At 42.3% G+C, this 26,841-nt stretch overlaps 1 protein-coding gene across 4 annotated transcripts in view; it reads left to right on the top strand.

The window, feature by feature from the left end:
• Positions 1–26,841, top strand: part of TBL1XR1 (TBL1X/Y related 1) — a 117,009-nt gene that overhangs the window by 22,474 nt on the left and 67,694 nt on the right. For 2 of the 4 annotated variants that reach the window (XM_074590576.1, XM_074590577.1), the window contains exon 2: positions 359–424. The exons of the other annotated variants lie outside the window; for them this stretch is intronic. The gene's annotated coding sequence lies outside the window, so the exon portion shown is untranslated. The remainder of the gene's footprint in view (positions 1–358; positions 425–26,841) is intronic. 4 annotated transcript variants of the gene reach the window in all.

The raw sequence follows: 26,841 nt of genomic DNA on the forward strand, positions 1-26,841 counted from the left end.
TTCTATAGCAGGCCAGGCTGGCATTGACAGAAATATAAGTTGATGTAGATTTTAAGCACGGAGAGGGTAGGTATCACTGAAGGGGGAAAATAGTGCATGGGAAGAATTAAGTTGGCTTTGGGAACAGCCCTGGAGTGAGATGTTATTCAAGTAAAGGCTGTGGAGGTTGATCTTTTGGGGGTTACTGCTGGAGGATATGTGGAACACTTTACTTTCATTAAACTAAACTGTATTTGAGTGTTTTCTTACTTGTACCTTATCTCTGCACCACAATTGAAGGAAATTACTTTTTGTCCTTTTGGATTGCAGTGGGTGTGTCTGTTTAATAGCTGTTTTCAGTTTTGTTTTTTTTTTTTAGTTGAGAATGAATGGTCCTGGATTTAAGTAACACGCAGTGCACAGGTTTCAAAGTTGGAAGGGAAAGGTAAGTTCTCAGCACGTGTTTGCTCACAGTGGACTCAGATGAGAAGAACCTTTAATGGTTTCATTGAAAACTGTTGAGAGCCAGGGGAATATTTGCTCAAATTAATTCACCGCATTAATTTCTAGATGACATTGGGTAGCATGGGTGTACGGGATATGTTGTAGTTTCACTGTTAGGTGTGGACTAGTGGATTTTTAAAGAGTGGTCTTCCACATCTGAGAGACAGAGCGTAAGACTGCCTGTTTGTCAGAATTTTAGACAATCTGTAAGACAAATTTGCTCTTGTAGAGGCATCTATTTCCGGAGGCAGTAAGTTGGGGTGGCAATTTTTGTTTGGTATTTTGGAGGCTTTCTTGTTGTCCTCATCCTTGTTAAGCTGGACAAAATAGTCAAATTTTAAGGCAAAAAATGTAATCCTATTTGGGAGCTAATGCGTTACATTATTCAACAGCAGCCTCCAACCAGCTAAACAGTAGTATTGATGGTTGCAGTACCACGCTTTAATTTATTTGAGATTTAAAATAAGTGTGTGTGTTTGTGGCAGAGAATTTCTGGTGCTTTGTATTTCATACATACATTCATCATAGCATATTTATCATTTATAGGTCTAGTTTCAGACCTAGGCACATCACAATTGTGATCCTTCACAGAACGCATGGTCCGAATTGTACTTTGAACAAATGCATGTTGCTTTCGGTGATCGTCCCCTAAAAGTGGGGAACAAGCTGCATGGAAGTCAGTGCAGATTCAGAGCTCGCAGCGTGATCTTCTGTTATCCTGGTTACCTGCCACGGCACTTTGTACTCCCATTCGTTAGAGTCTTCCTTTATTTTTTTAATTTCATTTAGGAAATGCATTTTTTTTATCATGCCTAGCAAAAGCAAAATCTCAGGAGGCCATTGGGAATGGTTGCAGTTATTTGTGCAAAATTCAGAATGAAATTGACCTCCCTTCTCAACGAGCAAGAACGCAGGAATTCAATACTGACGGAAAACAGATTTCTCCTCCTGTATCATTATCTTGTTAATTATAATTTTCAGTTATGGCTTGAGGAGGGGAGGGATCGGTTACCCAAAGAATTAAGAAGAGAGTAGCAGGTGGAGAAGTGTGGTAACCGGGAGAGACTCTGAATCTTCCAATTGTTTGGTTCAGCACGTGAAGCGTTGTGTTTTTGTGAAAGGGATGGAATTAATTTTCCTTGCTTGGGACTTCTGGTTCTGGGCTGTCTTGGGCAGCTGCGTGTGGTTGGATATGAGGCAGGAGGTATTCTTGATCAGCAATGACTTTCTGTTGCATTTCACCGAGCTGCGTGTTCCTGGAAATCATAAGCTTTGAGCAGCAGTAGGAGATTTTCTAGTTATCCTAAGCAAGAACTGTAGACAGCTGTACAATTTCAGAGGGCAGGTATTGAAGAACCCCAAATCTCTACATCACAGTTCAAGCTTCCTGCGGTAGTTACCCTTAGCACATATCTATCTGTCCTAAACTACCTAAAAACCCAAACAAAACTAGATGTAGGCCAGGGCTCCACGTTCATGCTAATGGATGAGTCAGCAGTGTGCTTTTTGACTGTGTTATTTCCAGGAAATCAGTAACGGCCTGACATGACGGATATACTGTCTTTAGAGGAGAAGTAGTGTCTGATCAAACCTGGCGTATGCCAGATCACAGCTGCTTCTTTTTGGCTTTTTTGTGCAAATTCAATCTGGTGGCATAATTTTGTACCAGCTCCTCACTTTGTCTTGTGTGGTGGTTTGCTGTGATATTTCACATTCAGTTTGGCCTGGGTCGGCTGGAGTCCTCAGTGTGGTTGCAGAGAGAATAGAAAAAGGTTCATTTTTGTGGTTAAAAAAACCCCTTGTGATTCAAGGAAAAGTATTTGTCATTGTAAGAATTTCAAATTATTGCAGTGCAAAGTGTGAGGAAAAACCATCTCTGGTAGCCAGTACTGGAATAAGACATATTTTCCTAGTGTCCTTCTGAAGCCGTTCAGTCTTCAGAGAGAACAGGAAAAATCACGTTGAAGTTTGTCCTTGCAGACCTTCTGCAGTGGGCCAACCTGCTGCTGTGGATTTGACGTATTATTCATGAGGCTGCTGGGTGAGATGTACTTTACAGCCACAGCCATGGGTCACGCACACTAGATAGAGTTCCTTTGTGTCCTTAGCATGGTGGTAGTCCGTGGTCCCAGGCTCCAGGCTCCTCCGGATTTATCTGACGTCCTCTGAAACTTCACAACAGCTGAAACAACTTCCCTTAAACTTGAGGGTAAGTAAGAGGAGAGTTTGCTTTATGTAGCAACAAACTCCACAATCTTTTCTGGATGGGAACTTCTGACATAGGAGTGCACAGTTAAGGTAATTTTCAAGAAATGAAGGTTATTTTGTGTGAATGGCGGACTCTTACGTTTCTGTATGATTTGCTCGTTAGATCCCCTGTTGGCAATTCGCAATCTGTCCTTCAGGTTTGCGCTTAATGGGCGAGTGTTCACTACGTATTCTCCTAACTCCCACGGGTACTTGTTTGCTCCTCTATGGCCTGTGGCACTTCTAGGTACGCCTCTGGAGTGAGGAAATGGCTAGTCACTAAACCAGAGGAAACGCAAAAATAGCTTGCTTCAGGCAGTTTATTGCAAGGTTGTTTAATATTATTTTTCTTCTGAATAGCAGAACAAAGCCACAACAGTACAAAAGCTTTAAAGGCCTCTTCCTCACTGCTGTTACTTGTTTGTGGTGGCTTTTTTTTAATTTTTATTTTTTCTTCCCTCATGTTACATTATGTAATTTTTGGGCTGCTATCTTGCCACAGACACTGCTATAGCAAAGAAGAAAATAGTAACCTGAGTAATACCATATGCCAGGGATGGCACTGGCACTTACCTTCACTAGATTGCTATACGAAGCCCTGACTCTCCTGTTCAGCGGTGGGATAGGTGATACGTCAACCTCTTCTCTGTGTTTTGGCACTAAACCCAAGCTGGGCTTTCTCCCGTGCCCAGGACATTCAATCGTTCTCTACAAACTCACGATGGGAAGCGGTGGCGTTAACCGGTGGTGATGCTGGGCTGTGCTCTCTGGCCGATTGCATGGCTGGGGAGCAAACTGTATTCCTTTAAACAGGAGGCAGAGCCAGCTGCCATGCTCTCAGTGAGCAGCACTTGGCTTCGCAGGAGCCTGAGCTACTAATTTTTTTACTGATTGTGATGTTTCATGACATTAGAGTGAGGAGCAACTGGTTGCAAGGTGGAACCCAGCCGCCTGGGGTTGCAAGGCTGGGCCTGCGAGGGAGAAGAAAGTGGCACCATCCCAGGGGGAAAAAAAGCAGGGAGGTATCAGGCATTTGGGGTGGTGAGATTTGGGGTCAAGGAGATGGCAGCAAAGGGCTGGGAGGAGAAATGGCTGGAAAGTGTCAAGGCAGTAGACAGGGGTGGCAGAGGGTGAGTAGTTGGCAGAGGAGAAGCTTGTTTCAAAATGACTGGGACCATTTGGTTTATGTTAACACATTCTTCTTCACAGTTTGGGAGGAGTGCAAATAAACTAGGTCATCTCATGAAAGCCTTGTTAAGAGAAACATGAAAAAATGGCTGAGTGTAGTAAGAGAAACTATGGGAAATGTCAAAGATAAAATTGTTTGAATGATTTTCTAATTTTTGAAGCGATTGTTTTCATTGGATGTGCAATGTTAACTTAGCGAGGCAGCCTGGATTATTTTTTCCCTGATGCTATAGTTCATGATTACCTTGCTGCTTTTGGAGACTAAAAAATAACAGCGGTCGAGCGTGGATAGGGCTTTGGAAATCTCTGTGACTCAGTAGGCAATAGTTCTTTAAACTGATGTGAGACATCTCAGAAAAGGATATAAAATTATTTAACCATACAGCAGTGAAACCATAAAACCTTTCAGCGTGTTTGCCAAAGTTCTTACAGGTTCATGCTCCAAGGAAAGAAAACCAGTACTAGAGAACCAGTTCATGAATTTGTGTCTCGGTCAACTTCAAATCTGTACCAAAAATGGATTTCCTGACACAAAAAATATGAATTTATTAGGATGTAACTGCTGTGCTGTATCAGGGGGAAGTTGCTCATCTAGTGAGTTAATGGAGGCGTGTATGTTGCACTTCCTTACACAGCCGTTCCCTTTTGCTGCCTGTAGCAGGAACTGGATCACTTTTTCCCTGCTCTTGCAGAATAAGGAATTGGACCGGGAGGCAGATTAGACTCTAACGACAGTGTCATTAGACCCGCTACCGAAGTGCGCAGGAACCAGATCTGTGGCTTCCCTGCGGGTTTCTGGTTCATCACAGCTACCTCATCATCCTCAGTAAAGTTCAACCCTTGAGAGAAAATCTTAATTCTTTTTTCACGGTAGTAAGACAAGGAGTGGAGACTGAATAACCGTAGCAGCCGAGGGAGGATTTGACAGTCTTCACTATCGCATGCTGTCCTTTCCCTTCTGCTGCTGTGGGCAATATGGAGCATCTCTCTTTTCCTGGCAGCAGAAATTAGTAGTACACCTTTCTTCATAAACTGGACTCGGCATCTTATGTCCTTGAGGTAGAACAATTCCAGAGGCCTGTCCTGCTAACGAGAAAACAAACTTGCCACTTTTTATGCCTTTGCTAGAAACTTAGTGAAGTGTCTGCTCGGGTTCACAAGTAAGTTCAGTTCTCTGCAATCGGACTCAGCAGTGGAAGAGTTTCATTAAGCAGATGAGTAGTCTCCAGTTTGGGTGGCAGGAACCCAGCATCAGCCGAGTCAGGAGCATTACGGTGAAAGTAATGAGGGAGTGATCGTTGTTACTCTAATGTAAAGACTAAAGGTGTCAAATGAAATGAGAAAGTGGTGTCCAAAATAAACACGGTTAGGTATTTTTTTTCCTAGAATATTCCTGCAGAGTTCATTGCCTTGGAACATGGTAATGCTAAAATTCAGAAAGCCATTATACATATTCACGGAAGAAAAAAATCACCTGGAGCTACTGAACACGCAGTTTTTGTAGCTGACATGGAAAAGGAGACTTTTGAAAAGGAATTCAAAGGAGACTTGTGAATTTGGGAGCGCCTCTCATAACGAGCTCTATGTGAGAAAGCATGCTGATGCTCATTTGAAAATATATCAAGTGCATCATTAGCCATTTGGAGGGAGCTGAAGTTAGCTCTTTGGTACCAAATCAGTGATAAGCAAAGTGCAAAGGCCCTTCTTGGCTATTAAAAAGAAGCCTGGTAAGTGTGTTATGTTTGAGGTATTAGAAAGTGAAGCTGGTGAAGGAGTACAAAGAGATGTGGCAAGACAAAAGATAATGATCTTTTCAGAAGGCTCCTAAGTGGATCCGAGTGGGGCAAGCTGGCTTTTGCCAGGACCAGCATAAGCTCAGGCATGAGATGATGAAAGTCTGGATAAGAACTTCAGCTGCATGTATGGATGGAATAGGCCATGTTTTAGAAGTGCTATGCAGAAAATTTAGATATAACCTCGTTAAATCTATAGTCTATATAAAGGTAATGGCATATAGACAAGTAAAAAAGTGTGAGTTTTTTAATGAGTGACACTGATGTATACGTATGTACTTGAGCATTTTGAAGATGTATAATCACAGTCTCTAAGCCTACGAAAACACTTTCAAAATTAGAATACCTGTGGTTTTTGTTGCTGTTTGCTTAAAATGTAAGGAGCCCTAGGATGTACACTGAGACTTCAAGAAGTAAAATGGTCTTGCTTTTCTTTGTGATTATTTAAGGAGTAGATGTTGTGGTTGCGCAGGTTTAGTTAAGAGGATTTCTCTTGAGGAGCAGTGGAAATTGAATGATGTCATATGTCAGCCTTTCAGCTAATATTCCAAGCATATTCCAAGGATATATTCCAACTGTATATTCCAGGATATATTCAGCTAATATTCCAAGCATATGTTCCAAGGAACAGGAAGTCATTGGAAGTGGTCAACATGGATTTACCAAGGGTAAATCATGCTTGACCAATCTGATAGCTTTCTATGATGTTATAACTGGTTGGCTGGATGAGGGGAGAGTCGTAGATGTCATCTGCCTTGACTTTAGCAGGGCTTTTGACACTGTCTCCCATAACATCCTCATTAGGAAGCTGAGGAAGTATGGGCTAGATGAGGTGACGGTGAGGTGGATCGAGAGCTGGCTGTGTGACAGAACTCAGAGGGTTGTGATCAGCGGCACAGAGTCTAGTTGGGGGCCTGTAACCAGTGGTGTCCACCAGGGGTCAATACTCGGTCCAGTTTTGTTCCGTATATTCATTAATGACTTGGATGATGGGACAGAGTGTATCCTCAGCAAGTTCGCTGATGATACCAAACTGGGAGGGGTGGCTGACACTCCGGAGGGCCGTGCTGCCATCCAGTGTGACCTGGACAGGCTGGAGAGCTGGGCAGAGAAGAACCTAATGAGGTTCAACAAAAGCAAGTGCAAGGTCCTGCACCTGGGGAGGAAGAATGCTAAGCACCAGTATAGGTTAGGGGTGGACCTCCTGGGAAGTAGTTCTGAGGAGAAGGATCTGGGGGTCCTGGTAGACAGTAAATTATCCATGAGCCAACAATGTGCCCTTGTTGCCAAAAAGGCCAATGGAATCCTGGGCTGCATAGGGAAGAGTGTGGCCAGTAGGTCGAAGGAGGTCATTCTCCCCTCTACTCTGCACTGGTGAGGCCACAACTGGAATACTGCATCCAGTTTTGGGCTCCCCAGTTCAAGAGGGACAGGGAACTGCTGGAGCGAGTCCCGCGTAGGGCAACTAAGATGATTGAGGGACTGGAGCATCTCCCTTATGAGGAAAGGCTGAGAGAGCTGGGACTCTTTAGCCTGGAGAAGAGAAGGCTGAGGGGAGACCTTATTATGGCATACAAGTATGTAAAGGGTGGGCTGAAGGAGGATGGTGCCAGACTCTTTTCATTGGTTCCCAGTGACAGGACGAGGGGCAACGGGCACAAGTTAGAACATAGGAAGTTCTGTTCAAATACACAGAAAAACTTCTTTACAGTGGGGGTGACAGAGCCCTGGAACAGGCTGCCCAGGGAGGGTGTGGAGTCCCCTTCTCTGGAGACTTTCAAGACCCGCCTGGATGCAGCCCTGAGGGATGTGCCCTGGGCGATCCTGCTTTAGCAGGGGAGTTGGACTAGATGATCTCTAGAGGTCCCTTCCAACTCTGAAGTTTCTGTGATATGCTTTAAGTAACCTTTTTTCTTCCAAAGTGATCATTATATGATAGTATATTGTGATCTGCCAAGTATTGCTCAGGTACATGCCATAGGTTCTTTTTGGGAACCTTTGAAACCTTAATTTGTGAATGTTTATGATATTTCTTCATTTTTTTGTGTTAGGAGATGGAGTTCTACTGTGGGAGAAATTTTACACTAAGCAGATATTTAGCTAAAGATAAAAGAGAAGAATTTTGCAGGTATTTCAAAATTCTAGGAACACTATAAACATCACCCTGTCAAATTAAATCTATTTTAACCTCAGGTTGTGGTTTAAACCTTGGCTTTTAAGAGAATTCCTTTTAACAACTCTGAACTTGATTTTTATCTACATAAATGTTAGAAGCCTTGTGCTCCTACAATTAAAATATGTCACTTAGTTGAGTATGCTTGTATGATGGATGTTATATCTTGGAATATTAGCAGGATGGCATGGGTTGAAGGCAGCGCTGCTATTTCAGCTTGGGAAGACATTCATGTTAAAGTTTCTTGCCTCTTTTTCTTCCCTCCGGATGCTCACGGTTTAACCTCTAACTTTCTCTTTGTGCAGCTGCTGTTCTGTTTCCCGGCAGAAGATAACTGGTCGGGGGGGGTGGGACACAACACATTGGTTATGGTGTGGGTGCACGTGCTTAGCTTGCCTTGCATCTAGGGCTCTTTATGTCCCCAGTGCATTTTGGTTTTTGTGCTTTCAAAAGATGCTTCTATGTGAAATATTTAAAAGTGTGGATGTGCATATATACATATATATATATATAAAAAATAATCTGTTTATATGAACACGTTTCTTGGATAGATTTGCTTTGGTTTGGGTTAGAACTAGCAATTATCTGTTCACAAATTGCCTATTACATATGCCCAGTATACAATTTTTCCGGTAAATTTGTAACAGTTTGCTCAGTTCCAAGTGTGTGTGAGCATGTGCTGTCTCTCCAACGCATTCAGATTCTTGCATGCGGAAATAAATTAATTTGGTTTTGCGTGTTAAGTACTGTATTAATGAAAATTCAAATAGTGACTTATATTTATGGGACTTTGCAATTGCTTGATTTTTAACATGCTTGATAAGGAATCAGAATTAAATACAAGGAACTCCTTTGGTAAACAAGCATAGATGCTCATTGCAGTCACCACGTGACAATTTTAATATACATAGCATTTACTTTTGCAGCCATGCACTGTAGAATGTGACCCTTAAAGTGCCAATTGTGGCTTAATTATCGACACAGGAATCACAATTTTCAGTTATTTTGCTGAGAGCTCTGCACTGGCTCTGTCTGAAGACACAGTGCGCATTTTGGAAACAAAAATTCCACAGCAAGCAGTACCTGCTGGACATGGATGTACTGGCGTCACGCTTTCTACCAGGGCTACTTTATTTCATAAAAGAACTGATGAAATAATGTTTATTAAGGTTTCAGAATTAAATACTCCAATGGCAGTGAATAGACAGAATAAACCATTGTAAGATCAAGAAGGCCGGCAAGTAGAAGGCGCCGCTGGCTGGTGCTCAGCAGAGCTGCTCCCTGGCCATTGGTCCCAGCCCAGGACGGTGCAAGGGCTCTTCTCTGCCCAGAGTAGCACTCCACGCTTGTCCTTGTGGAATTGCAGGGGCTTCCTGGTCCCTCCAGATGGCAGCCCTGCCATCAAGCGTACCTGCTATTTCCCCCCTAAACCAATATCATCTGTGGTTCTGTGATCTGGAAGCTTGATGAGAGTGCACTCCCTGGCTTTCTCTAAGTCACAGAATCATAGAATTGCCTAGGTTGGAAGGGACCTTTCAGATCATCTAGTCCAACCATCAACCGTTGTAGATAGAGACATTGAGTGGGCCAGGTCCCAGGATAGATGGGTGCGGTATTCCACGTGTTACTGGCCTCCAGGTCAGTAACTAAGAACCTGTTAACCACCCGTTAACCTGCCCATGGAGCCCAACCAGGTTTCCAGCCGTCTGGTGGTCTCTCATCCAGATGGCAACATCCCAGACTGGATATGTGAATGTTGTGGCAGGCGGTGTCGAGAGGGGGCATCGGGGCGGTGTCATTGGGGCAAGAGATTCTGCTGCTGTCCCTTTTTTGGATAATGGCGCAGGATCTGCCTTTCTGCAGTCATTGAGACTGAATCTCCAGGAGCTTGCTAACATGATGGTGGCCTTGCTATGGCATTGGCTCTCTGCGCCCTTGGACGCAGCCCTTCTGGTCCCATGGGTCTGGTCGTATCAAATAATCCCCGATTGGAGCCTCAGCCTTATCTCCATCTGCTGTCGCTAAATCATCCACCTCCTTCAGCAACAAGCCCACTTTTTCCCTGTTTAGCCTTTTACTATTATTTGCAGCATTAAATGTCAAACTATTTGCTAAGCATTTTCATGAAACGTTGATTTGAAGTGTTATGGTTTATCAGTGGAATGTAATGCAGTGTACGTGTTACACCCCAATTATATGTGCATTCAGTGTTCTCATAAAAAGTCTAAACTGAATTTTGCAAATTTTAATTTAATTATAGACTTACATTTCAAGATGTATTAGGCCACCCACTGTGAGGGTGTTCTAGATTGCTCCCAAAAATCTACTGGTTGCTTCGGGAAAACTTGGTTCTCCTTGTCATCAACCTGATGAAGTTTACAGGAAATTTTCCTACAAAACATTCTCCAGCTCTCCTTTGACTTCTCTATCTTATCTGATAGTTTAATTTTAAAAACGTAAAATCTAATATTTGCAATAACTTCTTGTTAGAGATGGGTATAAATATTTTTCATCTTTATTCAATATTTAAAGCGAGTGCATGAATGTTAGTGCATGAATGTGTGCATTTGTACAGCGCGTAGAAAAATACTCGGCATGTATGTGTTTGTCGTTCATTTTACTGTTATGAAAAAACCCCTTGTACGTCTAAGCCAGCACAGAATTTTACTGTAAACCTAATGCAGCGTGTTCATTCGTATGGGTTGCTGCAACTGGAATTTTTCAAACGCATAATGTGGTGGTCATGATAATGTGTTTACAGAGTGTAAAATTTCAGCTTGAGTTATGATTGCTAAAATAATTGATCATCAGCATTTGTGCTTTGCATAAGAAGAGGAGTTCAAGAAAGCTGAATATTAAATAAACAGCAAGTTGGATGAACAGCATTTCTCTTTCCTCGCAACTCATCAATGAAACAAAAACTAAGAGAAGAACATGTATTCTTATTGCCAATTACTGTCCAAGGAGGATAATGATACAATCTTTATGACCTGCTAGAACTGGATGCTTAAAATACATTGCCCATTACATCCCTCTCAGTGTTAAAATACAGTCTTTCGACCAAGAGATACGTTGTGCTAAAAATAAAACCAGAAAGGTCTCTCATATGTAGCTTCTAGTTATTAAATAATGCGTTTTCTCTCCATCTCTACCCAGCGGGCTCCTCTATTTTTTCCAAAGGCTTTGGGAATTCCTGCATGAACTCAAGGAATCAATAGATGCGGGGGGTGAATGAACAAAGTTAAAGTCCTCCCCTTAGAACTTCTCACTGGTTTTTGATCATCTTGCAAATGAGTAGAAATGTATAGAATATCTGTTTTAAAACAATATTTACACTGTATCTCAGACACCTACAGTAGAGAATTCAAACATCAAACAGGATCCTCCTTCTATGGGAATTTTAAGTTCTGTAAGTAAAATTGTTACAGAAACTGTTAGGTTTTGGAGATATATGTTTAATTTGTTGAAGTCAGTAGTACATTCATTATATTTGATCAACTGGGGTGCTGGGAACGTAATCTTTTAGGGAGGGGATGGAAGTCCTCTGTAGTGTGTACGGGCAAGGGAGTGGGATGGAGCAAACGGCTCCGATCAGAGCAGAAAAGCGCAGTGAAACTCCTGTGTTGTTTTGCCACAGTGCGTTTTCTGCTCTGAATAAAGCAATAATACTGTCTTGGGGCTGGAGCCAGCAACAGTGCAATCGGTGGAAATCTTTTAGAAGATGATGCATTAGTCCCAGGGAGATGTTTATGCCCCAGTGCTGGTTTTCCCGGAGCACTGTAGCCATGGCGTGAGAGTGATGCAGCCGCCGCAGAACCGACAGGATGCGGGGTTTGGATACGGGCAGCAAAGACAGGGAATGCGCCCAGCGTGGCATATGCAAGGGCAATACAGCCCCCCCCCCCCTTTTTTTTTTTCCTTCCCTTTGGCAGTCGCTACCATCCCTACTACATCTCTGTTTGCCAAAATGATCAGATCAGTAATGATCACTTTCTTGGATATTTTTTTTATAGCTTTTCTTGTTTCTTTTCCGCCAGGAGTCCTTCAGGGCTTCCACAGATCTCATTTCTATTCTTGTGATAGCAGGTGCCTTTGATAATCTCCTTTTCTCCAATCTTGATTATTCTTTTTCTGTGTTGTTTGTTTCTTCCTTTTGGCAATTACATCCTCTATTTAGGATTATTTTAAATTTCTCTTGCTAAAATCAAAACATGTTGTCAGTAACTGTCTGTCTGCGTTTGCCACTTCATTTTTGTGGGGCAGCAAGGCCCCTGCCCTTTTGGCATACTAGTTGTCCGCATATGGTAATTCATATTGTCTCTTAACTGCAAGATATTTTTTGTTCAGTAAATTATCCGTGTTTGTTTGCAGTCAATCATTTTTGTTTAATAGCATTTTCTATTACATGGCACGGCGGTGTCCTAGGAGAAAAGGATTTTCTCCTGGTGCTTAATGAGTTGTTAGCTTTCCCAAATGGTGGCCCTTTCTTAGAAACAGTCCAGTAAGTGTCCTCGCGGTGTGGATGTACATCAGGGCTTGGCAGATTCATTCTGCCTTGTTTGGAAATTTCTTGGGCACTGAACTGAAGAAAAGTGAATCCGACAGCAAGTTGATGGAGCCAGAGTGGCAATTAGATGCCAGTCCTGTCTTGCTGGATCCTTTTATGCACATTCTGCTGAGGGACTCCAGGGTCTCAGCTCAGTTACTTCGCAGAAGGAATGACTTGGCAGAACGCGAATCCCCAGTGTCTCCAAACCAGGAATGATGTGAAGTGAGACTTTGGTGCTACGATCGAAAGATTTTTAAAGGTACTATAAATAAAATCCTGCCAAAACTGGTGAAAGGGTCGTATCTGCTGATCAAAGGGTACTGCCCTCTTCCTTTGGCATCCTTGACCAGTGATACTTGATGCAAAGCGAATTTTCAGAAAGCTCTTTGAAAATTAATATGATGGGGGGTGGGGAAGGCCAGAGATAAATCCTTAGAGATCCCATTCCTTTAGTAAAAGTTTTTACTGGAAATGAGGAAAACCTGAATGCCCACTAGAAAACAATTTCTCTGGCATGCATTCTTCTCACCGCATTCCCTATTTGAAGATGTGGGAGGTTTAGAAATGCTTGATTTGTAACATATTTTGTTTCTTGTACGAGGATCTGTGTGATTTTTCTCAGTGTTTGCTACTGTACAATTTGCCATATTTTTTTTTTAAATAATATTTATTGATTTCTGCACCTTAGTATCTTGTGGTTTGTATTGATCTTTTGGGGTCCTTCACATTTTTGAAGTATGTAAGACAGCAAAACCTAAATTTAGAAAGGAGTTTCTGAGAATTATTTTTTATAATGTAGGTATTTCATATTATTATTCATTTCTTATTTGCCACCATACAAATGGGAACAACTTCATTATTCTTCTGACATTGTTTGCAGTTAAAATCAGTGCTCTTGGTCTAGTCATTGGTGGTTTTTACTGATGTTCCAGAAAGGATACAGAGGACGAATTGTAAAGAAACTTCTGGAGAGATGTACAAGTTAATTGTCAATGGGTTGAGGTTTTACGATATCCAAAGTGAACTTTCGGGGAACACTTGCCTGCAGAAGCGAGAGCGAGTGTGGCACTACTGCGTATGAATTATAGAGCTGAAGTAAAAAACGATTGGTTTTGAATGCATACCGAATACAAAAAATAATTGCAGGTACAATTAAGACAGGTGACTGTATGTGGCAATTGCCCTGTTATTCTCTCCTTCTTTCTCAGTGTAATTACTTGAAGATTATTATAGTCTGGATACAATTTTGTGTTTTATTTACATATTGAATGTTTGCTGGATTAGAATTAAATGATAAAGCTAAACTTAGAAAAAACAACCAAACAAAAAAACACCCACAAAACCTGCAGAAGATAAGACTGCTTTTTCTAATTATTGGTAATGTGTAAATATTGACCTCTGTATTTCTAATTTTGTGATCCGTGGTGTGTTAATATCAATCACTGGAAATAAGGCTGCAAAATTGACTATTGCAAAGTAGATCAGGCTTAGAAATTGTGGATATTTGACAATCTGATATATGTTAAAATTCATGTAGAAAGCAGCACTTTACCAGGACAGGAGAAGGAGCAATTCCAACAGCTGAGAACTTGAGAAGGCAGTTTGCAGGTCCTGTACGTTGCTCAGTGCCTGCTCGTTTTCTTCAAGCACTGATTTGACTTCCCCAAGTCTAAAGATGAATCATAGAATCACAGAATGGTTTGGGTTGGAAGGGACCTTAAAGCCCAGCCAGTGCCACCCCCTGCCCTGGGCAGGGACACCTCCCACCAGCCCAGGTTGCTCCAAGCCCCGTCCAGCCTGGCCTTGAACCCCTCCAGGGATGGGGCAGCCACAGCTTCTCTGGGCAACCTGGGCCGGGGGCTCATCACCCTCACAGCGAAAAATTTCTTCCTAATATCCAATCTAAATCGCCCCTCTTTCATTTTGAAGCTGTTACCCCTCATCCTATCACTACATGTCCCTGTAAAAAGTCCCTCTCCAGCTTTCCTGTAGGCCCCTTCAGACACTGGAAGGGGCTCTAGGGTGTCCCCGGAGCCTTCTCGTCTCCAGGCTGGACAACCCCAACTCTCAGCCTGCCCTCACAGCAGAGGTGCTCTAACCCTCTGATCATCTCCGTGGCCTCCTCTAGAATGCATAGAGTATATTACAAATCTCTCTTTTCCAGCATAAATCCCAGCGGGAGCCCTGTCACTGGGTAATCAATAGCGTTGTGGCACAGAGCCTCGCCATCGCCTTGCAGGAGGGCGGTGGTGCCCTCTGAGGATCGTCTCCTTTCCCTTCTGCGTAGCCCCTGGACCTGCTGTGTTGGGTGCTCGGAGGCTGGCTGACCCTACACTGAAGAGCTTAAGCCTGTGCTTGTTAGCAGCGCTCAGTAGGGTTTGGAGAGGTTCAGGCTGACCAGAGGAGCAGAAGCAGCGTTGCCACACATGCTGTTTCTGAGAGTTCATCTGTGTGCAGTGTGGGGTGTCCGTCGTCTCCCAATACCCCCTCTTGCTGCCCTCTTTGCTTCACTGGGGTGGTTCTGCGCTCCTTGGGTTACATTTCTCTGCACAACTTGCCTTTATCCTTAGACTACAGGTACGTTATATCTTTGCTTAGCACATTGGGCCTTTTATTCACAGCTGGGACCCCAGTGCCATCACAGTACAAATAACTGTAATAAATGCTATCACTATATAAACTACATTCTTTTGTTCAGCAGCATAGAAGTTACGGTTTTCTGGAATACCAACATCCAAGAGCTCCTGATCTGTCACATGGCTTTTAGAACAGAGTAGTTAAAGTTCCTTAATCGTTTGGGTGCTCATTGTTTCAATTCTGAAGGAGCACCAACCCCCTCAGCCTGTGGGTACGTCCTGCTGGGGCTTTGCTTGAATCTGTTATCCATGACTTCCACCCAGAAACGGAGAGATATTGCTGCCTGCCTTTGCTACCCTATTTAAAACCTTTTTGTTTTGAAAGTATTGGACCGCTCTTTGAATATCAAGGCTTATTATAGATGTTGCTTTAAGGTGGTCTTTCAAGCCTTAATTTACACCTTTGACTGCTTACTACTAGAAGAAATGTCTGCTAGGCCCTGGGTGGATCAAAGTGAAAACAATTTAATCAACTCACGGAAGCCCTTGTTTGAAGTAATTGATTGTAATTTTTTTGGGGATTTAGAGAAATTAAACTTTGTCGAGACAATAACTGTGCTGCAATCTATTAAAATGGTTGATTTGCTACTAGTATTGAGTTGTTGTAGTAAAGCTGGTGTTTCTTTTGCCACTTGGGCTAATTTACTGCTTTGCTCTGCTTTTGTTAAAGCACATAACTTAGCCTTCATTTATACAGATTATTCAAGTTTTCATGAGCTTTTATGAAGTTGCAAGTTGGTGAATAGTGTGTTCCTTATTTACTGTGTCAAACCGCATTTAGATGAAAGTGGGTATCTAAAATCTTCACTTGTTTTTACTGTTGCAGTGTACTGCACAAAGGGACATTTTACGAAACCCTTTGCATTTAAAACTAGGAAAAAGTACTATTTTGTAAGCAGTGAAATGAACTGATTTTGTTCTTCAGTATTTCAGAGTTCGTGGGGGTTTGTTGTCTTATAATTGGCAGATAAACTTTTCATCCTTGAATGTACAGAGTCCATTCAAAGTACTGAAGCTAGTTGAATACAAACTAGTTGGGGGTATTAAAAATAATTTCTATGCCCCTGTAAGAGCTTACTACTTAATACTTTCAATATACTCTTTGTGAACGCTCTGTGGGTGATTTCTAGCAGTTCCATCCATGGTTTAGCTTTCTTTTAAAACTTAATATATTGCTTGAATATTTCATTTGTCTGAAATTATTATAGTGGCTTAAATCAGGTTTTGGTATAGGTTGCCAAAATTTTAAGTGGAATTTGAAATTAAAATTTAAACTCAATCTTACCAGGTGGTATACCTTTAGAAGACACCCTGGCCCGAGTGATGCTGCGCCGGGCTCAGCTCTGCCAGCCCTGCGCTGCAGCCTTCAACCAGCCCGGGGGTCAGCGGTCCCGCTGAAGCATTGCTGAGCACACCGAGTAGCGTTTTCCCGAGTATATGGCCTCTGCGTGTGGTTTTGGTCAGTTTGAAAAGTAACAATGGTCAGAGTACAACCCAGTATCACACTATTTACATGTCAGAAGTTAAAACTGGCATTTCAAAGACATGCGAGAGAGGGTGACGAATTATCTTTGCCTGCTTGTCTCTAGCAAGCCGTATCTTACACTACAGAAAGTGGAAATAATGATGTGTGATTTCCTGTAAATCGAGGTTGCGTTCCTGAATTTTTTTCCTGCGCTTGAAGGATCTCCCATGTGACTGGATGCAGCCTTTCCCTCAAGGAGCTTTTACAAGAAACGTGGCGCTTATCGGAGCCCGTGCACCCTCTCCGTCCAACTCACCCGCTGGTTTCAGGCATCGGGGAGATTTCTGGATTTCTCTCTTTCGCTCAGATCTGGTTGATACCGACCTATGTCTTTTAATCTCAACCTTATATGGTCCAAGACAAACTGTATCGCTGCAAAAGCTTTGTTTTGTTAAGAGAGTAACAGTCAGCGCACATACCAAAGATGCTGCAGCGTCTTTGACAACAAAGATTCTGTTGTCAAAACACAGTGAAGAATTTCAATTAAGAGTAACAAAAGATGTATATTTTTTTTAATAGAATTTTTTGGCAAAGATGAAGAAAAATACTCTTTAAAAAGAACAAACAGAAATGCTTTTGTGTTGTTCCCTCTTCTTCTTTTCTCCTCCCCTCATGCCGTGATTCCCTGGCGCGGCAACGGTACCAGGAGCCACAGTTACTGCGCTCCACTTCTCTTTAGACAGTGTCATTTATTTTTTGTTTTGTTCTAGTTGGTTAAAATAATAAGCACTGTAGGGTTTGTATTTTAATCTTTGTTAATTCCGAACATAATCAATATTGATATCACAGAAGTGTCTATGCTCTGTATTTTTACCAGAATTTTTAAGTCCACCATGCCTGAATTTTGGCTTTTTGGATCTCTTTGGCCGTGAATGGTTCAGCTGCTGATCTCGGGTTGTGTTGGGAATGCTCCCACGCATGTCCAGGCTGGGAGTAGCCGCAGTGAAGTCCATCTGAACCTTGGTAATTCTATTCAGCTGATGGGGCAACAGCAAGGGCAGTGCTGTCACTATCTGTTGGGAGGCTTAGGAAATGTCTCTCCTTTGAACTTGATTTATATGTTTGTTAATTCACAGTTAGTGGTGAGAAATGGTTAATTCAAAAAAGAAAAAATACCCAAAACCCACAGGAGGGTTTGGGTGGAGTGCCTCAGATAGGACTGCTGAAGTGACCTCAGCAGGTCAAGCCTTCTGGTAACTAAGGATGAGCAGACTGTTTGGATCCTCAGTAGTATCTTTCTGATTTGCTAATCAAAAGAAATGCAAATGTTGCCTTTAATATTTCGCAAATACATCTCTCTCTGTAAATTGTGTCATGTGAGAGGTACATGTGAAATCAAAGTGCCCTACTGGCAATTTTGTTAGGTACTACCACCAGCGAAAAGCTGAATCCCTAAGCTGGAACTGCAAACCAAGAAGTAAACCTCTCTCTGTTTCCATTTCCCATCATATATGTGCATATACTGAGTTTTATTACACTGTAGAATTCATGGCTGTTTCCTTATCGTAGTGTTTATGGCTGCATAGTGTGTGCTGGGACGGTGGAGTTTTACGCAGTGATGGGAGGCTTCGTAGATCACTTTCATACATGTATTCCTAACACTTTACGCTATTGTTGCTTTGCTGACGTGAAATATTTGCAATTTCATTGTGGCTGCGTGCCTTCACCCACACTCATCTCTGCCCTGCGAGGCCATGGGTGGTCTGTGGCTGGTCCACGGAGCCAGTATCTTCACAGTTTGGTAAGACTCTTTGGCATGTGTCATTTTGAGGACTGGCGATTGTCCAAGTCATTTAAGAATTTTGCAGTAAAGTCTTTACACACTGAAGCAATAAAAATTACCTCTACATAAGCAGGCAAAAGTAAATGAATGTAGTTTCATATTTATTTTTACTGCTTTACAGGAGGAGATTATTAGGAACAAAAAGATAAAGCTAGTATTGTTTTCTGAATCGTTGCGTTAACAAATGCAATGTTAAATGTTAAAAATGCCACAAGGAAATTACCCGAACTTGACAAAAGAACAAATAATGCTAATTGCTCTTAAACTTGCCTTGTTTAGTCTACAGATGTCGCTGGCAGAATAGCATCCTGTTCCTTTTTGTGGGAGGGGGAGAGTCAGTGTGCCTGTGGTGTGTAGTCCGGGAGGGTGAAATGGGACTTCTCCGAAAAGGCGTCAAAAATCAGTCTAGTAGCAGTATTCCTGTGAGAATATGGGAAGCGGATTTCTATCCGGATAAAGTTGGTTTAAAAAAAAAAAAAAAAAATTGCTATGTGTTAAATGGGTCAGAAGTGCTAGTGTTTGAGACATCTTTGTAATTCCAAGACTTTGCTTGTTCCTTGGGCAGTGATAAGAATGATAAGAGACAAGAAAAAGTCTGATAAATGATTGCAGCTGTACAGCGTCATGCAACAAAAAATATATATGTATTGAACCTTGTTTTTATCTGATCTGGTAAACAGTCTCTTCTGAAGCGCGGCAGCTTGTAAACCTGGGTTGTTATTACTTGTGGGCTGATGGAAGATACATCATTATTGGGCTGTCAAGTTCTACGCAGTTATTACATAGTGCTGTAAAGGTTCTACGTATCTATTAGAAAGTGCTAAATACGTTGCATTTTTCTGTTTAAAAATCCTGCTGCTGACTTTGAAAAGCATGGCAGAAAAACACGCTTAAGAAAAATAGAGGCAAGAAAAACCCCTGAGTAGGTGTGACTAAAATAATATCTACAGTGTTCTGTTTGGAGATGAACCAGACCCCAACATTTGATGTGTCTGACACTGAGGGGAAATGCTTCTGCGAGGTGGAGTATTTTTGACCAACGTGTGTGTTTGATATTCCTTGCTCAAGCATTTGTCAGTTGTTTCCTTGGGTAAGGAGTGTGTCTTAGCATCATCACAAAAGAAAGCAGCAAAATGTACAGGCCTCCAATAAGTTCTTCATCAATAAAAAGAGCTAAATAGCTGTATTTTCAAACTGAAAATAGAGGCATAGTTTTCTTTTTTTTTTTTAACATTTATAGGCATTCATAGCTTTTTTTTTTTCTTTTTTAAAAATGAAAACTGGGCTAGTCTATGGATGCTTTAGTAAACCTGTATCAGAGCAGCCAAAAACATGCGAGGAACAGGTAATTTCAGTGATGGTAGCTATCCGGCATGTCTTAAAATGAAGGTGTGGGTAAATTTTCTGTCTTTCACAATTTGATAGAATAAAGAAGTTTTTTTTTTCCCCAAAGACCAAGACTAGAGGGCTTGAGGCTTTGTTACTTTGATCAGTCGAGTAGATCACATTGATAAATGCGAGTTGACTTTAAAAAAAAAAAAAAAGGCCTAAACCCACCCTTTTCATGAATTCCTGATGGCAGTTGTGGAGAATTCTGCCGGCAACGAGCAGAGGCAGAATTCTCTAAATGACATTCCCAAATGGGGAAATCCTATCTTCAGCCTATTCTAGTTTGAACAGTGAGATTTGCAGGATGCACAGCTCAGCCAATTGTAAATTCCTCGTGTGAAACAGTCAAGATAAGAATCAAAAAGTAAAGAAAGGGAAAAGCCCTGTGAGATCAAACACTATACGCTAGCTGTCTCCTTAGGCAGAATTCCTCCTTCCAGAGCCCTTACTACTCTTGCTTCAAACAGGCTGTTTCCCATAACTGTTCTTCATCTGCGTGATTTTGTTTCGGGGAGGTGGATCCTGGTTATTTAAATGTGTTGCCAGTTACACCATCTTCAGTAGATTTTTTTTTTTTTTTTTTCCCCTAAACCCTAGATCTTTTCTTGCCCTTGACACTTGCTTCTGTTAAATTGTTGTCTCTTCTCCTGGTCGGAGATGTTCCTTACCTGTACCTGAGACCTGGTCCACAAACAGCTTTCTGAGTTACCAGGTAGATGTTTTCACTGAGATTAAAAAGGCATTTAATGCAGAGGGTAGCAACTAGTTCCATTTTTGTACTGATTTTGAAAATGACATATAACATGCTTGAGAAAACACATTTTTTTCTGGGATACTTTTCAAGGCGGTGAATTTAGTGTCAGTTCTTCAGAAAAGCTTAAGAAAGCTTAATTTCAAGTCACTCTTGATAGCATTGACACAGCCTTTGCAGTGACTATTAGGACATGCCCATTACAGAGAAAACAAGGTGCTGTTAACCCTGTTTGCAGAGAGCTCTGCTGAAAAGCAGAAGAGAAAATAAGAGTGGAAAGGTGATACGCTGAGAAAGAGTATTAGTCAGATTACTGCGGAGATAAGCTTTGGAAGTGAATAGCTTCCTGAATTAAAAACTAATATGTAAGAAACTGAGTTCTTTTGTAGGTGTGAGCTTATGCTGAGGAGCACATGTTGGCCCATGCTCTTTCAAAAAATAGTCGTGAAATTTAAAGGCGTTATTTTAATATTTACCACGTTAGGTGCTCAATTCTCCGCTTCACATCCCTAGATGAACACTTTTATAGATTAACACCTTCAATAACAATGTGTTAAGTGCCTTTTTTTTGGGTGGTATATGAGAAGTCTGTAGAAGTGGGTCTGTATTTGTGACCACCCTGTCAAGATGGTAACGCTTAGAAAGATCAGAAAGGGCAGGAGGGTTGGAAACGCCATGGGAGACTTCAGTTATTCCCATGCAAAGTATGCGGTTGTCATATCAAAACGCAACGTAGAGACCAGGTACCTGTTTCGTGCAGCAACTGGTTAACCAGTTTAACTGGTTCAAACATGGGAGTAGGCTATAACGAGGTTTGTGGAATCATAAGAGCCGTGGAGAGGGTGAATAGGGGTCAGAGCTTCCTTTTCTCTTACAGGAATGTCAAGCTAATAAGAGGCTGATATATAAAATTGTAAAGAAAAACACAAGCTGTTCTTTTTCCGAGTAGGGAGCAGACCTGTAAAACTGCTTGCCAGATGAGGTAGATGCTAAATGTTTACGGGACTGAAAATATTAATGGCAGATAATTTCTTTGAGGTTACTAAATACACAGAAACCGAACAAATCATGCTGTGAAAAGTATCTGAGTTGAAAACAGCTGGAGGTGAGGAGATTATTTAGGGGACTAGATCATGTTGGTGCTGGTTTTGCTCTTCCTTTGGGCCCCACCTTAAGTGTTGCGTCCATTTTTGGGCCCCTCACTGCAGGAGGGACACCGAGGGGCTGGAGCGTGTCCAGAGAAGGGCAACGGAGCTGGTGAGGGGTCTGGAGCACAAGTCCTGTGAGGAGCGGCTGAGGGAGCTGGGGGTGTTCAGCCTGGAGAAGAGGAGGCTGAGGGGAGACCTTCTCGCTCTCTACAGCTCCCTGAAAGGAGGGGGCAGCCAGGGGGGGTCGGGCTCTTCTCCCAAGGAACAGGCGATGGGACAAGAGGAAACGGCCTCAAGTTGCGCCAGGGGAGGGTTAGGATGGATATTAGGAAAATATTCTAAATTGAAACAGTTATTAAGCATTGGACCAGGCTGCCCAGGGCAGTGGTTGAGGCACCATCCCTGGAGGTATTTAAAAGCTGGGCAGACGTGGTGCTGAGAGATGTGGCTTAGTGATGGTTTTTGTCAGAGTCAGGTTGATGGTTGGACTCGATGATCTGAAAGGTCCCTTCCAGCCCAGGCGATTCTCTGATTCTGTCTGCCTTCGGGTCACTGCTGGGGAGGGGGTAATGGGCTGGGGAGCCCTTTGGCCTGATCCGGTGTGGCCGCTCTTCAGCTCTCATTCAGGTCCTGTGCAATTTTGTTTGGATAAAATCTTTTCTCTTGTATAAAGCAAAATAAAGGTGCTGGGGAACTGACATCAGCAACTTTTTTTGCTTTTTTTAACTGTTTGCAAAGTGACATAATAGGTTAATCGCCCTTGTTTGTGGGATAAACACCTGCTATGTGTTGCTCTGTACATGTAATGCGTTAGTTCAGAGGGGCTATAAATGGAGCTCTACAGCTGCAATGACCATAGGAAATTCAACAGAAGCTACTTCCAATGAAATAGAAATACCGACTTCACTCATTTTGGCAACAAATGAAGTTTGCTTAGGTTTTTTCGCACTCATTTGCAATACGGAAAAACCTTTTTCTGTGGTAGGAAAGCCCAACATAATCGAAATGTTAATGAAGAGTATTTTTAGGAAAAGCTTTTTTTTTTTTTTTTAATTTCAGAATAGATCACCTAGGGCACGAGGTACGTAGTTTAATAGCTTAACTGTATACATGTAGCCCCACTTTACTACTTACAGGAGACTTGAATAAGGGCACTGTCAGGTTGTTATCAATTAATCATAGCCTAGTGACGATCTTTGTGAGACCTCTCTGCTGTGGCTTCATTTCCTGGTGCTCATCAAATCCTTTAAATGTGCTGTCATTGATGAATCAAATATATTTGTTTTCCTTGATCATGGTTACGTCCTGTTGTGTTTTTTTTTTTTTTAAAAAAAAAAAAGGTGACGAACAAGTGGCATAATGAGATTAGTCTAATGCTGCTGTTGATTAATGACTTCAATCCATTTATTTAATAAATGCAGTTCTCCTTGACCATACTGCTAAAGTAAATATTTCGCTATGTTTATCTGTACTGGAGGCTGCTTACTCTTTGGAACAGGTTTCGGCGTCTCTTAACGCCACGTGTAAGTCTAATAACGATGCAACTATTTCCCTATTCAGTCAGTGGGATGGGCAGTTTCTCAGCTCTGGTATCTAACTGGTTTGAAAAGACAAGAGAATAATATATATATATATATTTTGTACAGTTAGTGTCTGTGTTATTTCTGGTGTGACTCGCGTTACTTAGTACATCATTCCGTGTTCGCTGTGAGATTTTTGTGCTGGGACCCCATCGGCGTCCAAGGCACCAGCCATGCCTTGGAAACGGAGGTGTATTTTGACGACGGGCAGTGCTGTTCCCACGTTTCTTCCCTTTCAGGGCTGTGTTCCCTCTTCCTCTCTTGAGCCAGTTCTGTCCTTTTCTGACCCTGCAGCGAGACGCTTCAGCAGCTGAGTGGTAGAAAACTATTAATTTCCATTTTTTTAGCGGAAAGGAAGTGGCGAGAGCACCCAACTGGGAGTGGGTAGATGTGGGGGGTACAGAGGTCTCTCTGTGCAGTAGCAGGTAGGCTTTGGCTAGGTGTGACTTGAGAATAAAACCAAACCAAAGCCTTCAGGTGAGCTACACCCTCTGAGCTCTTACGGAGAAGAGGCATCTTACTTGGGAACTTGCCGTCCCTCTGCCCTGGGAGTTTTTAGCCCCTCCTGCAGCGCCGGCTCACCTGCCCCTGAAGCAGGAAAGCTTGGCGTGGTCATGAGGGGAAGGGTCTTCTTTCCTATACCCTGGTCTGCAGTTTGTCACGGTTCAGTAGCTGCTGTGTTGGAGTAAGTTGTCCTTTTAGCAGGGGTGGCTGGACAACCAGTGCGTGAATAAGGACAGCCCTCTCCGGGTAGGTTTTAACTCCTTGTGAGTCAGAGCCCTCATGTAACGCTGCAAAATTACCCCGTTAGAGAAATGCTGGGAGCATGGGAAGGGCAGAGGCAGGAGGGTTTGGGGGAAAGATGATACTGTCTGCTGCTGGTAGGGTGTGGAGATTTGAAAAAGGGGGAAATTCCTTGTGTGTTCTTTGGTCTTGGGCAACTTGAGCTGCTGCTTAATACAGGGTTTACCTGTACAGAAAGAGCTTAATCTGTAGGTTATTTGTGTGAAATACGACCGAGACACAGAATTTTTACAGAAAGATGGTGCTACTGCATGAGTACATTATGCACCAAATGTCACTCAGTTTTGAAAAATTCCTGAGGGAGTGAGAGGGGACTGTAAGCAGAAGTGCAGCAGCTTTTGATGAGTGGTATTTTTGGAGAAAATATTTAATTATTCCTTGATACATTTAATGGGTGATTTCAGGGCAGTCAGTGTTACCTTTTTTGGTAGCCTGAGAGGCTTAGGTTTTTCTCTGGCTTTGCACAAAATAATAATAGCAATAATAATTTTAGGAAGAATCTGGAACGCATTATAAACACCTTATTTTAGGGGAGCTGCATCCCAAGAACATCTGGAGTGTATGAGCCCAAGCTCCACCACAAACTTTACTTTTGACCTCTGGTATGATTTTAGGTTTTCAGAAAAACATTTTCATACCTATGAATTTTTAAGTGCTATTGGGTATTAAAAGTAACTCATAATTTTGAGGGCTATATGAAAAGAATTCTTGGATCCCAATTCTTCAGACTGTGCTATTACTTTTACATGCCCGATATCACAAGTAAGTTGGATTTTTAGAACATTTTAGTACACATCTGGTTTTTTTAAAAAAAAATATATTTTCTTTGAGGGCAAACATCCTGCAAGGTGCTCCTGCAGAAGGCAGACAGAGGGCAGCCAGCCTTCCTAACGTGCTCTCAGACAGGAGGAGAGCCACGACTTCAACAACGCTGGGTGTACGCGATGTTCAGGGTCAGTGGCCACAGCGGGACTTCTTGAGCCTGTTGACGTCAAACGCCGTGTCTTGCGGCAGAACCCAAGTCCTGCTGCATCGTCTAAATGTCCTCTGCTGCTCATTAGCTTGGCTCGACAAAAATGAAGATCAAGCGTTTAATCGGAAAGAATGCCCTGTTCAACTTCTGGTTGCCAAAAAATTAAGGGTGATAGTGGTACCGATATTAAGGGAAACGTAGACAGGGCTTGAATGGTGGATACATTCATTAGGGTTGAAAATAACACAAAGTTCTCGTGTCCTCTTGTTATTCTTGGAGATTTCCTTCCTCAAACATTTTGAGCCCAGTTCCAAATGTGATGTCTACTTAAAACATGTATCCCGCCTCCCAAAGTGTGGCACATTTGAGACAGAATTTTGATGAATTCAATAAATTGAGCTCTTTAGGAAATATGTACAGCTGTGCTTTTGCCCCACTGTAACGATTTCTGATGCTTGCCATAATCTAGATCGGTTCTTCTGCAAGGCCACCATTAATCCCAAAGCAGAGGAATATCTTGCTGTGAGTATCTAAAAACACAGACAAGGCAGGCACCGGTAGCAGAAGCGGGGAAAGGCAAGGTTTTTTTCCCCAGGGAAGAAGGTATTTTTCCCAGGGAAGCAGCTGGAGCTTTGTTCCATATCCCCAAATTGGAGCCCAGTTTAGAAGTCTCAGTAACCTTCCAACTCTCGGTTCCCTACAAACACGTTGCCCTGTTGGCACAAGCAGGTGCTGCTCCACTCAGCTGTGAAGGCTCGTCTGAATTAACGGGCTCCGCATGGGGAAGGGAAGGGGCTGTCACTGAGCAGCGTGGCTGACTCGATTTGGCAAGTTGGAGCAGGCTGAATTACTGTCACGGGAAGTATGGCTCTTCCTACCTTGAGGAAAGGCAATGGAAAAAAAAATATTCTGATCTAGTCTTTTTTTTTTTTTTTTTCTTTTAAAGTGGTATATTCTGTTTGTGTCTTTACGTATGTATTTGAAATCTGTAATAAACTTACTGAGAATAACAGGGTGGACTCTAAATGCTACACATCAGATTTATTTTATTTTTTTTACACAACGAAAATTATTTTTTTTTTCTCCTTCCAGTTTGATGCGAGTCTGCTGAGAGCACCCAGTTTGACAGGTTATTCTCAGCCTTTTCTCTGATTAATCTTGCAGTAATGAATTTAAATTTAAAACTCGGTTCTAGACTAAAACCACAAATCATTATTTATCAATATGCTACTGTTATATGTCACTGGTCATCATGTCCAAAATTTTCAGAAAGCCAACAAGCAACACAAATTAGGAAGTACCTTGAATTTAGATAGGTAGGTGGGTGCCTGTCCTAGATGCAGCAGTCTGTGACGGTGGGATTTTGTGTCTCCTGCACGAAACACTCAGCGCCTTCAGTAATAACTACTTACACTCTTTCCCAGTCTAGACTGGATTTAACTTCATTTTCTCAGATCTTTTAACTTTCAGTTTATGTGAATTGGTTACTCGCTAATGAATTTCACCCAAGTGAACTGGCGCGGCAGCGGGGCTCGCCTGCCCGCCCTCCCTCCCCACTGGTACCCACTGATGGGTATGGACACCATTGCTCCTGGGCGTTGGGTGTTCTTAATAGAGCTGGCAAAGACGGTTTCCTCTCCAGCAATTTAGCTTCCTTTCCTTTCAGGCGGCTATAAGCTATTTTCCGTGATTGCCTTGATTTTTGACTTTTAAGAAATCGATGTTTAAGCTTGTATATAGCCACTACGGTATTCTTTTGCTCTGTTCTGACTTTCCCTGTGTTTCTCATTGCCCAAGGAATCCCCTTTCTGTGCACCTT

This window comes from Larus michahellis, chromosome 6, assembly GCF_964199755.1.
Source record: "Larus michahellis chromosome 6, bLarMic1.1, whole genome shotgun sequence".
Classification (NCBI taxonomy): Eukaryota; Metazoa; Chordata; class Aves; order Charadriiformes; family Laridae; genus Larus; species Larus michahellis.